This window comes from Corvus brachyrhynchos, unplaced genomic scaffold (assembly GCF_000691975.1).
Source record: "Corvus brachyrhynchos isolate BGI_N302 unplaced genomic scaffold, ASM69197v1 scaffold325, whole genome shotgun sequence".
In the NCBI taxonomy this organism is placed as follows: domain Eukaryota; kingdom Metazoa; phylum Chordata; class Aves; order Passeriformes; family Corvidae; genus Corvus; species Corvus brachyrhynchos.
In genome coordinates this window covers 665483-666049 of record NW_008238356.1, presented here as the reverse complement: position 1 = coordinate 666049, position 567 = coordinate 665483, and the positions used below count along the sequence as shown (strand labels likewise).

The 567-nt window shown below is 56.3% G+C and overlaps 1 protein-coding gene across 2 annotated transcripts in view; it reads left to right on the top strand.

Annotated features, from left to right (window-relative positions):
• Positions 1-6: 6 nt before the first annotated feature.
• Positions 7-567, top strand: part of GCNT1 (glucosaminyl (N-acetyl) transferase 1, core 2) — an 8873-nt gene continuing 8312 nt past the window's right edge. For both annotated transcript variants that reach the window (XM_017735483.1, XM_017735485.1), the window contains exon 1: positions 7-98. The gene's annotated coding sequence lies outside the window, so the exon portion shown is untranslated. The remainder of the gene's footprint in view (positions 99-567) is intronic.

Genomic DNA, 567 nt, shown 5'->3' with positions numbered 1-567 from the left:
GAAGCGGGCGGCAGCGCGGGCTGGCATCGCTCTTCCCGGGCGCTGTACCCTGCGGAGCCTCGCAGCGCTACTCCAGGAGCCGCTGTATCGCCGGGCAGGTGCCGCACTGGAGGGCAGGGAGACACATCTGTTGTCCATCCGTTCTTTTTTCCCCTTCTTTCCTCCCTCACCTCTTTTTTTCTTTTCTTACCCCTTTCCCTCTCTCCCCCTCCTTTCCCTCCTCTTTCTCCCTCTTTTCCCGCTTTCTCCTCTTCTCTTTAGTTCCACTTATGTCCTTTAGCCTCTTTCTTCCCCTTTTCTTCTCCTTTCCCTTTTCCCCTTCTTCCCCTGCTTTCCCCCCTCTACACCCCCTTTTTCTTAGTTTGTTTTGTTTCCCCACTTTCTGTCTGTCTGTCTTCCCACCCTCCGTTTGCCTTTTTCCGCGGCAGTGCATGCAGGGAACCTGGGGCAGGCTGCTGCCCTCCGGGGGGGGGTGTTGGTTTGGTGTAAAATCTGTTAGCGCTAACAGGGTTCAGGACATAGCTGATGCTCCTGAGGTGTTGCAGTCGTAGGATGTGGCGCTTCCCC